This window comes from Hemiscyllium ocellatum, unplaced genomic scaffold (assembly GCF_020745735.1).
Source record: "Hemiscyllium ocellatum isolate sHemOce1 unplaced genomic scaffold, sHemOce1.pat.X.cur. scaffold_543_pat_ctg1, whole genome shotgun sequence".
Classification (NCBI taxonomy): Eukaryota; Metazoa; Chordata; class Chondrichthyes; order Orectolobiformes; family Hemiscylliidae; genus Hemiscyllium; species Hemiscyllium ocellatum.
The window spans coordinates 119,084-131,595 of NW_026869108.1; the positions used below are offsets into that span (position 1 = coordinate 119,084).

A 12,512-nucleotide genomic window follows, 5' to 3' on the forward strand; every position below is an offset into this window, starting at 1 on the left:
ACAGAAACAGACAGACAGAGAGGGAGGGAGAGGGACAGAGAGACAGACAGACATACAGAGACGGACAGAGGGAGAGGGACAGACAGACATACAGAGACGGACAGAGACAAACAGACAGACAGAGAGGGAGGGAGAGGGACAGAGAGACACAGACATACAGAGACGGACAGAGACAAACAGACAGACAGAGAGGGAGGGAGAGGGACAGAGAGACAGACAGACATACAGAGACGGACAGAGGGAGAGGGACAGACAGACAGACATACAGAGACAGACAGACAGAGACGTTGAGAGGGAGAGACGGACAGAGGCATACAGAGACATACAGAGGGAGAGGGACAGGGAGACATACAGAGGGAGAGAGACAGAGACAGGCAGACATACAGAGAGGGACAAGGGGATAGACGGACAGAGGGAGAGAGACAGACAGACACAGACAGACAAAGGGAGAGGGACAGACAGACAGACAGGGACGGGTAGAGGCAGAGGGAGAGGGACAGACAGAGACAGACTGACAGAGATGGACAGAGGGAGAGGGACAGAGACGGACAGAGACTGGAGCGAAAGAGAGATGTGGAGAGTGATGAGATGAGGGAGAGAGAGAGACATCGGGATGGAGAGGTAAAGAGTATTGGGCAGTCAGAGAGAGAGAGAGAGAAAGGAAGACTTGCGGGTGGGGTGGGGTGGGGGGGGGAGGAGAGGAGAAGACCGAGGTAGGGTGTGACGGGCAGACAGTTGGAAAGAGAGATCGGGGAAGGTGGCGGGAGGGAAGAGAGAGATAGAAAGTGTGAGACCGACAGGCAGCGAAAGAGAGAGAGAGATGGACAGACAGAGCCACAGACAGCAAGGGAGAGACAGAGTGTAAACGTGTGACGGACAGAGAGAGAGAGAGAGATGGACAGAGAGACACGGACAGCAAGGGAGATGGTAGGGAGGGAGAGAGATGGACAGAGATAGATAACAGATAGGGAGAGACAGGGACAGAGAGACAGAGACCTTGGTGTTTGAGTTGCCTGCTGATGTATTACCCCAGTGAGCTCAGCTGGGGTTGGACTTTGTAGAGGGAGGGCACTTCTGTGAGCTATTTGACTGTAGCGGCATCACAGTCAAGTCTATTCATTCCGGCACTTGTTCCCTCCTCACACCCCGCCCTGACATTAATAGTCACAGGGCCCCCACCCCCCTCGTCATCGCACGTTCTCTGTGTGAGGTGGGTTGTCACAGACCCATTCCAGTCCATACCCTTTGCACGGGCCGGTCAGCTGGGATAGCTATCCTCTCCTGTCTGAGTGGATGAGGCTGCGCTGCAGGTCAGTCAGAAATCCAGGCAGTAAATCTGCCCAGTTCTAATTTGATTTTATAAAGGGCGGTGTTCGCTGGGGTCGGAATGGGTTAAACCATGCGAGTTAGACTGTGCTTTTTCTCTGTCCGTCACACACACTGTCCCTCTCTGTGTCCCTCTCTTTTTCTCACCCTTTCCCTCTCTGACTGTTCTGTTTCCCAGTCCTTCTCTCTCCCTTTCTGTCTCTCTCACTTGCACTGTCGCCCTCTTTATTTTCTCTGTCTCAGTCTCCCTCCGTCTCGCTCCCTCTTTCTGTCCCTTCTCTCTCTCCCTCTTCCCCCTCTCCCTCTCTGTATCTCTCCCTCTCTGTATCTCTCCCTCTCTGTATCTCTCCCTCTCTGTGTCTCCCTGCCTCTCCCTTTTTCTGGTTTTCACCACTATCTTTCTGTCTCTGTCTGTCTGTCAGTCTTACCCTCCTCTCTTTCTCTTTCTCTCTGTCCCACTCTCCATCAATTTTTTGCTGTCTGCTGTGTGTGTGCGTCTCTCTCTTTCTATCTGTCTCTCTCTCTTTCCCCCCTCCCATTCCACTGTCTGTGTGTCTCATTTTTGCTGTCTTATCTCTCTCTCTCTCTCTGTCTCTCTCTGTCTCTCTCTCTCTCTGTCTCTCTCTCTCTGTCTCTCTGTGTCTCTCTCTCTCTGTCTCTGTTTCTCTCTCTCTCTCTCTCTGTTTCTCTCATTGTCATGTCGCTAAAACGGTTCCTTCAGCCGCTCCAGTCAATGGAGAGTGGTTTGTGGGAGTGACGGAGATTCTCATTCTCACAAGGTTTGTGGTGTTGATGCTGTGCTGGGCCTGGGCCCAGGTACACGAATGAATTCTTTTTCCTGCAGCCGATGGGGAGATTGCGTTGAGGCTGGTGTGAATGAGCAGTGCAGCAACAGGGTGAATTAAACGTTTGTGCAGAGGGCTGGGTGGGTGTCCCGGACCCTAGCACAGCTGGTTTCTAGCCAGTGGCCTCCCTTTCAACATACGCTACCAACAAGCAGAAGAAGGCATTTTGATTTAAGGCTGGTTGTTTAACATCTCAGTGATAGGACGGGTGCCACTCGGGAGACAACAGGACTTTTGAGTCTCAAAAATAAAAGGCATTTTGTTGCAGTCGATCTAAGTCAGTTCTGAGAAACAGTCCGAGCGATGGGTGACAGAATGAAATACAAAACACAGCTGATGGGTGTCAGGCAACGACATCCACTTCACCTTCTACCCTGTGAGCATCAATCAGCTCATGGGGGACTGAGCTGACCCATTTCAGAACTTGCCCCAAATTCCGTTTTACCCCCCCTCGCAACTCTCGCTCAACAGCAATGGCTCCCAGTCCGACAACACCTCTGGTTTCCTTGTTTTCAAATCTCTGCATGGACCACTCCCTGTCTCTGTCCCCTCCTCCACCCCCCCCGTCTCTGTCATTCCTCCAGCCCCTACACCCCCTCCCTATCTCTGTCCCCTCCTCCAGCCCCCTACACCCCCTCCCTATCTCTGTCACCTCCAGCCCCCTACACCCCCTCCCTATCTCTGTCACCTCCCCCAGCCCCTACACCCCCTCCCTATCTCCGTCCCCTCCTCCAGCCCCCTACACCCCCTCCCTATCTCCGTCCCCTCCTCCAACTCCTACACCTCCTCCCTATCCCCGTGTCCTCCTCCAGCCCCTACACCCCCACCCTATCTCTGTCCCCTCCTCCAGCCCCTACACCCCCTCCCTATCTCCGTCCCCTCCTCCAGCCCCCTACACCCCCTCCCTATCTCTGGTACCTCCCATGAACCTCTGGGGTTTCTGCAGGTCTCCAGTCACAACTGTCAAGCCTCCTGTGACATTGGGGGCCATGCCCACAGCTGCCTGGCGATGGGGTCCTGTAACCTTTCCACTCCTCTGTCTGTCTGTCTCTCTCTCTCTCTCTCTCTCTCTCTCTCTCTGTCTCTCTCTCTGTGTCTGTGTCTCTGTCTCTCTCTCTCTGTGTCTGTGTCTCTCTCTCTCTCTCTGTGTCTCTGTGTGTGTGTCTCTCTCTCTCTCTCTCTGTGTCTCTGTGTGTGTGTCTCTCTCTCTCTCTCTCTCTCTCTCTCTCTGTGTGTGTGTGTGTGTGTCTCTCTCTCTCTCTGTCTGTCTCTCTCTCTCTCTCTGTGTCTCTCTCTCTCTGTCTCTGTGTGTGTCTCACTCTCTGTGTCTCTCTCACTGTGTGTGTGTCTCTCTCTGTGTCTGTGTGTGTGTGTGTGTGTGTGTGTGTGTCGGTGTCTCTCTCTCTCTCTCTGTGTCTCTCTTTCTCTCTCTCTGTGTGTGTGTGTGTGTGTGTGTGTGTGTGTGTGTCTCTCCCCCTCTGTGTGTGTGTGTCTCTCTCTCTCTCTGTCTGTGTCTCTCTCTCTCTCTCTCTCTGTCTGTGTCTCTGTGTGTGTGTGTGTGTGTGTGTGTGTGTCTCTTTCTCTCTCTCTCTCTCTCTCTGTGGCTAATCTAGTCCCATTCCCCAACGTTTGGTCCATCTCCATCTAATCATTCCACACACGCACCACCCTCTGGGGGAAAACGTTACCCCTTGGTGTCCCTTTCCCCCCTCCCACCTTCAACCTACACCCTACCCCGGGGAAAGCACATCAGATATTCACCTCATCTATGCGTCCCCCAGAACTGGGGTCAGCATGGATTTAGATACAGGATAAAGCTCCTCTACGCTGTCTGTCTCTTTCCCCTCTCTCTCCACACACACCCATCTCCCCTTCCCACCTCCCCCTGTCATGACTCCCAGGACAGGGACAGCATGGGGTGAGATAAAGAGTCGAGAGCGTGGTGCTGGAAAAGTGCAGCAGGTCACACAGCTTCCGAGGGGCAGGAGAATCGATGTATTGGGCAGAAGCCCGAATGAGGCTTGTGGGCGGGGGAGAGGGAGGGTTGTGCTGAGGGATAAATGGGAGGAGGTGTGGGGTTGGGGAGGGGAGAGGGAGGGTTGTGCTGAGGGATAAATGGGAGGAGATGTGGGGTTGGGGGAGGGAGAGGGAGGGTTGTGCTGAGGGATAAATGGGAGGAGATGTGGGGTTGGGGAGGGGAGAGGGAGGGTTGTGCTGAGGGATAAACGGGAGGAGATGTGGGGTTGGGGGAGGGAGAGGGGGGTTGTGCTGAGGGATAAATGGGAGGAGGTGTGGGGTTGGGGAGGGGAGGGGGGGGTTGTGCTGAGGGATAAATGGGAGGAGATGTGGGGTTGGGGGAGGGAGGGGGGGTTGTGCGGAGGGATAAATGGGAGGAGATGTGGGGTTGGGGGAGGGAGAGGGAGGGTTGTGCTGAGGGATAAATGGGAGGAGGTGTGGGGTTGGGGGAGGGAGGGGGAGGGTTGTGCTGAGGGATAAATGGGAGGAGATGTGGGGTTGGGGGAGGGAGAGGGAGGGTTGTGCTGAGGGATAAATGGGAGGAGATGTGGGGTTGGGGAGGGGAGAGGGAGGGTTGTGCTGAGGGATAAACGGGAGGAGATGTGGGGTTGGGGGAGGGAGAGGGGGGTTGTGCTGAGGGATAAATGGGAGGAGATGTGGGGTTGGGGGAGGGAGAGGGAGGGTTGTGCTGAGGGATAAATGGGAGGAGATGTGGGGTTGGGGAGGGGAGAGGGAGGGTTGTGCTGAGGGATAAATGGGAGGAGATGTGGGGTTGGGGGGGGGGAGAGGGAGGGTTGTGCTGAGGGATAAACGGGAGGAGATGTGGGGTTGGGGGAGGGAGAGGGGGGTTGTGCTGAGGGATAAATGGGAGGAGATGTGGGGTTGGGGGAGGGAGAGGGAGGGTTGTGCTGAGGGATAAATGGGAGGAGGTGTGGGGTTGGGGAGGGGAGGGGGGGGGTTGTGCTGAGGGATAAATGGGAGGAGATGTGGGGTTGGGGGAGGGAGGGGGGGTTGTGCAGAGGGATAAATGGGAGGAGATGTGGGGTTGGGGGAGGGAGAGGGAGGGTTGTGCTGAGGGATAAATGGGAGGAGATGTGGGGTTGGGGGAGGGAGAGGGAGGGTTGTGCTGAGGGATAAATGGGAGGAGGTGTGGGGTTGGGGGAGGGAGGGGGAGGGTTGTGCTGAGGGATAAATGGGAGGAGGTGTGGGGTTGGGGGCGGGAGGGGGAGGGTTGTGCTGAGGGATAAACGGGAGGAGATGTGGGGTTGGGGAAGGAGAGGGAGGGGTTGTGCTGAGGGATAACTGGGAGGAGATGTGGGGTTGGGGAGGGGAGAGGGAGGGTTGTGCTGAGGGATAAACGGGAGGAGATGTGGGGTTGGGGGTGGGAGAGGGAGGGTTGTGCTGAGGGATAAACGGGAGGAGATGTGGGGTTGGGGGTGGGAGAGGGAGGGTTGTGCTGAGGGATAAATGGGAGGAGATGTGGGGTTGGGGTTGGGGGAGGGGGGTTTGTGCTGAGGGATAAATGGGAGGAGATGTGGGGTTGGGGTTGGGGGAGGGGGGTTTGTGCTGAGGGATAAATGGGAGGAGATGTGGGGTTGGGGAGGGGAGAGGGGGGTTTGTGCTGAGGGATAAATGGGAGGAGATGTGGGGTTGGGGAGGGGGAGGGGGGGTTGTGCTGAGGGATAAACGGGAGGAGATGTGGGGTTGGGGGAGGGAGAGGAGGGGTTGTGCTGAGGGATAAACGGGAGGAGATGTGGGGTTGGGGAGGGGAGAGGGAGGGTTATGCTGAGGGATAAATGGGAGGAGATGTGGGGTTGGGGGAGGGAGAGGGAGGGTTGTGCTGAGGGATAAATGGGAGGAGATGTGGGGTTGGGGGAGGGGGGGTTGTGCTGAGGGATAAATGGGAGGAGATGTGGGGTTGGGGGTGGGAGACGGGGTGGTTGTGCTGAGGGATAAATGGGAGGAGATGTGGGGTTGAGGGAGGGAGGGTTGTGCTGAGGGATAAATGGGAGGAGATGTGGGGTTGGGGAGGGGAGAGGGAGGGTTGTGCTGAGGGATAAATGGGAGGAGATGTGGGGTTGGGGGAGGGAGAGGGAGGGTTGTGCTGAGGGATAAATGGGAGGAGATGTGGGGTTGGGGGAGGGAGAGGGAGGGTTGTGCTGAGGGATAAATGGGAGGAGATGTGGGGTTGGGGGGGAAGGTAGCTGAGGGTGCGATAGGTAGATGAAGGTGATGGGTCAGAGAGGAGGGTGGAGCAGATCGATGGGAACAGGTCAAGAGGGCGGTGCTGAGATGGAGGCTTGGGGCTGGGATAAGGTGGGGGAGGCGAGGGGAAATGAGGAAGCTGGTGAAGGCCCTGGGGTTGGAGGGTCTCGAGGTGGAATGGGAGGGGTCGTTCCTCCAGGCGTCTGGTGGTGGAGGAGGCCCAGGGCCTATATGTCCTCGACGGGGTTGGGAGGGAGGGGCGTTGGAAGTGTTCAGCCACGGGGCGGTGGGTTGGTGGGTGCGGGTGTCCCGGAGATGTTCTCTGAACCGACCCGCAAGTTGGTGTCCTGTCTCCCCGATGTGGAGGTGACCCGGTAACGTTCTGTCAGGTGTGGAAGGGATGCTTGAGGTGCTTGGATGGAGGTGAGGGTGGGGAAGGTGTGGGCGCAGGTTTTGCAATTCCGGCGATGACAGGGAAGGTGCCAGCAGTGGGGTGTGGGCTGGTGGTGGGCGTGGACCTGACAAGGGAGTCGCAGGTAGCATGGTCTCTCCGGAACACTAATAGAGGTGGGGAGGGAAATATATCTCTGGTGGTAAAGCTCCCTCTACCCTGTCCCCATCAAACATTTCCAGGCTAGGGACAGCATGGGGTGAAATACAGAGTAAAACCCCCTCTACACTGTTCCCCCATCTGTTCTATTAATCCGAAAATAAATTCAGTCCGATTGCATTGACTTATCGAAATCTCCAGCACGGCAAAGGGTTCCAACGTTTCTTACTTCAGAGTAATCTTGGAGCGAGCTCTGGTTATATCATAACAGCAGTTGAAAACAAACTGAAGTGCTTTTTGCTCGAGGCAAGGCTATTTTCCTATCTGCTCAGTGAGCAGACCTCACTGAGACCCAGCCTCCTCAGCTGCTGGAACTGGGAGTGGACTCTGCAAAAACATTTCACTGTTGTTATGGCTGTGTTGTTTTAAAGAGCTTGCCCGAGGACACTCCAGTTGTGTGATCCTGCGCGTTGCAAAATACAGTGGGGCCAGAAGGACGGGGGAGCAGGTGAACGGCAGGAGTGTTATCTGCTTGTCTGCAAGAAAGGGTCAGTACAGTCAGGAAAGGGTCGAATGGACCCTCTGTCCCCAATTAATGCTGCCATCCAATGAAATAAACAATATCCATGCCACGCAAATGCCAAGCCAAGACCATCTGCAATGAGAGAATCTAATCATCGTACCCCCCCCCTTGGCGTTCAATGGCATTACCATCACTGAGCCCTCCCTCCCCAGATCCTGGGGGTTACCACCTCCAACAAGAGAGAATTCAAACCCCCCCTCTCTCACGTTCAATGATGTTAACATTACTGAATCCCCCCCACTATCGATATCCTGGGGCCAACAAGACAATCTAACCATCCTTCCCACCCTCCCACCACCACACGGAGTTCAGTGGTGTTACCACCATCACTGAATCCCTCCACCATCAACATCCTGTGGGCTGCCGTCTCCAATGAGAGAGAGTCTAACCAAACTTTCCTCCCTCGATGTTCAATGGTCACTGAATCCCCTCCCCCACTATCACACATCCTGAAGTTGCCATTGATCAGAAACTGATCCCGATCAATACAGCGGCTCCAAGAGCAGGTCAGAGGCTGGGAATCCTGCAGCGAGTTACTCTCCCCATAACAACCCCCTCCCACCGTTGACCAGGCAATGGAAATACTCCCCACCTGCCCTGGACGGGGGCAGCTCCAACAACACTCGAGAAACCCGACACGGTCCAGGGACACAGCAGCTCCTCCCTCCCCCCAGCTTGATCGACACACTGACCCCCACCTTGAATACTCGCTCACTCCTCCACTGATGCACAGAAGCAGCGGTGTGTACCATCTACAAATCACATGGCAGTGACTCACAGAGGTTCCCAGGAAATCCACCCATGGCCAATCCACCCTAACCTGTACATCCCTGGGCACTACGGGGACAATTTAGCACGGCCAATCCCACCCTAACCTGTACATCCCTGGGCACTACGGGGACAATTTAGCACGGCCAATCCACCCTAACCTGCACATCCCTGGGCACTACGGGGACAATTTAGCACGGCCAATCCCACCCTAACCTGCACATCCCTGGGCACTACGGGGACAATTTAGCACGGCCAATCCCACCCTAACCTGCACGTCCCTGGGCACTACGGGGACAATTTAGCACGGCCAATCTAACCTAACCTGTACATCCCTGGGCACTACGGGGACAATTTAGCACGGCCAATCCACCTTTACTTGCACACCTTTGGACTGTGGGAGGAAACCCATGCAGACAGTGGGAGAATGTGCAAACTCCGCACAGACAATCGCCCGAGAGTGGGATCGAACCCGGGTCCATGGCGCCATGAGGGAGCAGTGCCAACCGCTGAGCCACCATGTTGTGTTCTGATATTTGTTTAACACCGCCATCCCGAGAGAGGATGGAAGTGTGTGTTCTGGATCTTTGGGTTATCGTTTGGTCTCCCACTGGTGCTCTCTGCGGATTTGGCTGTCCCCTCCTGACAGGGCAAGAAGACCCTGCTTAACACTCGCTCCGTGCGACGGTGTGTGTGTGTGTGTGTGTGTGTGTGTGTGTGTGTGTGTGTGTCGCTCTGCGCACTGTCACACCCGAGGTCTCCAGAATGCGTGCTGGGTGACCTCCCTACCCGGTTTCCCCTGCCTGTTTGCCGAGATAGGGGATGAGGAGTTGGGGTGCACTCTCTGCACCCCCTCCACCCCACCCTGTTTGCGAAACGTTGCTTCGAGAGTCGTTTCCCACCAGGCCATACAGAGCGCTGGCACCCTTCCAGCTTGCCACTCCGGTAAATTAGCTCATTTTGTTTCAGTGTTTGTGTTATTTCCAAGCTCCCTCCCCTCTCCTTGCCCACCTCTGTGACTGCGGCAGGGTCTTACTCACTGCAGGCATGGCCGTTGTCTTGTCTGCAGGGGCTGGATGTCACGTGTGTTCGGCTAAATGACAGCATCTCCTCTATTGATTAACCGAACGCAGCAGCAAGGACAGGGAGCAGCACTTGCATCTTTGCTCAGACAGCTTCCCGTACCCCAGACAGGGGGCGTTGAATTGTGCTAAAGTTTACCCCCCCCCACCTCAGTGTGTCAGGCTGTCTGAAAGAGGCATGAATTGTGGGGAAGGTGCACGCAATTTAGCACGGCCAATCCACCCTAACCTGTACATCCCTGGGCACTACGGGGACAATTTAGCACGGCTAATCCCACCCTAACCCGCACATCCCTGGACTCTACGGGGACAATTTAGCACGGCTAATCCCACCCTAACCTGCACATCCCTGGACTCTACGGGGACAATTTAGCACGGCCAATCCACCCTAACCTGCACATCCCTGGGCACTACGGGACAAAGGATCAAGGCCGGGTTGAATTGTGTTAGCCCCCCATGCTGTTCCTTAATTCAGTTTGGAGTGGTTCTGTCCAAGTGGGGTCCAGGGGTAAGTGGTAGCTCACCCAGTCCCTGCACAGCACGGTGGCTCAGTGGTTAGCACTGCTGCCTCACAGCGCCAGGGACCCGGGTTCAATCCCATCCTTGGATGACTGTGTGCAAACTCCACACAGACCCCTCCCCCATGTCTGCGTAGGTTTCCTCCGGGTGCTCCGGTTTCCTCCCACAGTCCAAAGATGCACAGGTTAGGGTGGGTTGGCCGTGCTAAATTGTCCCCGTAGTGCCCAGGGATGTGCAGGTTAGGGTGGATTGGCCGTGCTAAATTGTCCCCGTAGTGCCCAGGGATGTGCAGGTTAGGGTGGGTTGGCCGTGCTAAATTGTCCCCGTAGTGCCCAGGGATGTACAGGTTAGGGTGGATTGGCCGTGCTAAATTGTCTCCGTAGTGCCCAGGTATGTGCAGGTTAGGGTGGGTTGGCCGTGCTAAATTGTCCCCGTAGTGCCCAGGGATGTACAGGTTAGGGTGGATTGGCCGTGCTAAATTGTCCCCGTAGTGCCCAGGGATGTACAGGCTAGGGTGGATTGGCCGTGCTAAATTGTCCCCGTAGTGCCCAGGGATGTGCAGGTTAGGGTGGGTTGGCCGTGCTAAATTGTCCCCGTAGTGCCCAGGGATGTACAGGTTAGGGTGGATTGGCCGTGCTAAATTGTCTCCGTAGTGCCCAGGGATGTGCAGGTTAGGGTGGATTGGCCGTGCTAAATTGTCCCCGTATTGTTCAGTGCATTCATCAGAGGGAAATGGGTCTGGGTAGGTCTTCGGAGGGTCGGTGTGGACGTGTTGGGCCGAAGGGCCTGTTTCTATACATGTTGGGAATCTAATCTAATCTAAGCAGGGAAAGACTCTGCATTGGAGGTTGTCCAGAGATGGTTCCCTCCGTTGATCCCTGGGATAGAGGGACCGCCTTGCGGGGTGAGGTTGAGTGGGTTGGGCCTCTGTTTGTTGGTGTTTGGAAGGATGAGAGGTGACCTTGTTGAGATTCTCAGGGAATTTGACCGTGTTAATGCAGTTTGCCCCTAGCGGGGGAGTCTAGACCCATAAGGTATCGAATCATTGAGCAGCTCTGCCCTATCAGGGATCCTATATAACAAAGGGATGGGAGGTGGCTGTTCAGCCCATCAAGACAATCCTACCACTGAGTTAGAGACCGATGTGATCATCCACAACTTCACTTTCCTAACTTTTCTCCCATAACCCTTCGATTCCCCTTCCTGATTAAACCCCTCGGCCTGGAATATAACCCCTCGATTCCCCCTTCCTGATTAAACCCCTCGGCCTGGAATATAACCCCTCGATTCCCCCTTCCTGATTAAACTCCTCGGCCTGGAATATAACCCCTCGATTCCCCCTTCCTGATTAAACCCCTCGGCCTGGAATATAACCCCTCGATTCCCCCTTCCTGATTAAACCCCTCGGCCTGGAATATAACCCCTCGATTCCCCCTTCCTGATTAAACCCCTCGGCCTGGAATATAACCCCTCGATTCCCCCTTCCTGATTAAACCCCTCGGCCTTGAATATAACCCCTCGATTCCCCCTTCCTGATTAAACCCCTCAGCCTGGAATATAACCCCTCGATTCCCCCTTCCTGCTTAAACCCCTCAGCCTTGAATATAACCCCTCGATTCCCCCTTCCTGATTAAACCCCTCAGCCTGGAATATAATTCCTCGATTCCCCCTTCCTGATTAAACCCCTCGGCCTGGAATATAACTCCTCGATTCCCCTTCCTGATTAAACCCCTCAGCCTGGAATATAACCCCTCGATTCCCCCTTCCTGATTTAAAAAAGTCTCTCTCTGTCTCAGCTTTGGGGTTTCAGTGAGGTATATATTCAATGTAACATTGGGGGTTGAGGTCTCCGTGCTGCGTCCCCCATTGTGCCTTTTTGTAACTTGTTGTGAGCTGAGCTGGTACATCGGTTTGGGAGGGAAGTGGTCAGAGTTTGCCTTGTTATCCCGGGAGGGCCTTCGCCACAGAGAGCGGTGAGGAGGTGGGCTGAGGGTTGGCGCTGAGAATCCTCCCATGAAGGCCTGACTGAGGACAAAATGGACGCCACACTGCCCTGCTCATCGCGGCCGATCAGCCTCCGACCCTGACTCTATCTCCCTCTCCCTCACCACCCCCCTCCGTCTCTTTGTCGTCGACATTCCACCTCAGAAAATAAAGGCGAGGTTTCGTGTCTGGCCAGAGGAGGCCATTCTGGCGACCTCGCTGCTGCTTGCCCGCGGTGGCACAGAGGCAGGCCCATGCTGTGTGTGCGTGAACCACGCCCGGTTTCTGACTGACCGGTCGGGTTCGTAACCCTGGGGGTGTCCCTGAGGATGGGTGGGTGCGTTGGGAGGGGCTGAATTGCAGGTCTCAGTCAGAGCTTGTGCCCCCCTCTGGGTGAGTCTTAACTCGCCTTTTTGAACCGCGGGGCGTGTGGTTGGCAGCTTGGAGGGAGGTGGGCAGGTTTCCTCGCTCAGGGTCTCCCGCAGCGTCGCCCCTTTTACAGGAGAGCCTGTCCGTGATTGATTATTGATTGTGGTAAATTGAAAACCATTTCATTGTGACAGGGTTATTGCTCGGAGTGTGCGCAGTGGAGGGCTGTGTGTGAGTCTGTGTGTGAGTCTGTGTGTGAGTCTGTG

General features: G+C 55.5%; 1 protein-coding gene across 1 annotated transcript in view; it reads left to right on the forward strand.

Moving 5' to 3' along the window:
- Positions 1-1,261: 1,261 nt before the first annotated feature.
- LOC132813929 (neural cell adhesion molecule L1-like) overlaps positions 1,262-12,512 on the forward strand; it is a 182,669-nt gene continuing 171,418 nt past the window's right edge. Inside the window, exon 1 of the mRNA XM_060823312.1 lies at positions 1,262-1,310. The gene's annotated coding sequence lies outside the window, so the exon portion shown is untranslated. The remainder of the gene's footprint in view (positions 1,311-12,512) is intronic.